The sequence below is a fragment of the Penaeus monodon genome, chromosome 33 (genome assembly GCF_015228065.2).
Source record: "Penaeus monodon isolate SGIC_2016 chromosome 33, NSTDA_Pmon_1, whole genome shotgun sequence".
Lineage (NCBI taxonomy): Eukaryota > Metazoa > Arthropoda > Malacostraca > Decapoda > Penaeidae > Penaeus > Penaeus monodon.
In genome coordinates, this window is record NC_051418.1 from 32,893,390 (window position 1) to 32,893,901 (window position 512).

A 512-nucleotide genomic window follows, 5' to 3' on the forward strand; every position below is an offset into this window, starting at 1 on the left:
ACTCACTCTCAGGGGATGTGGCACTATGATGACACCCCAGTAATGAGGCAAATTGCAGGTATAAGTGTATACATATTTTTAAATTATAAATCACCGGAGCCTATCGATCCTATTTCTTCGGGAATAGGTGGCAAAAACAAGTAGTAGATATTTGATTTAAAAAAAAATAAGTTCACTACATTTTCCCTGGAAAGTGATGAGTATTATGTGAGCAAAAGATAAATATCTCGAGTAAAAACACTCGTCAACAAACAGCACAATGTAAATGAAAATCTGACGAAACTGACAGAAAAAAGCGATAACCAGAGAAATTGGTACTGATGTAGAAAACTGTAAACAGAAATCTGAAACCTTTAGATCCCCGTAGCTGAAAAGTATATTACATTATATTATTAAAATCTACAAAAGATATACAAAATGGCAAGTTTAATTTTTTATATAAAGTGAAGATGGCACTCGGCGATTGTCATGCACTGATGTGCATGTTATGACGGCAACATTTCATGACATAT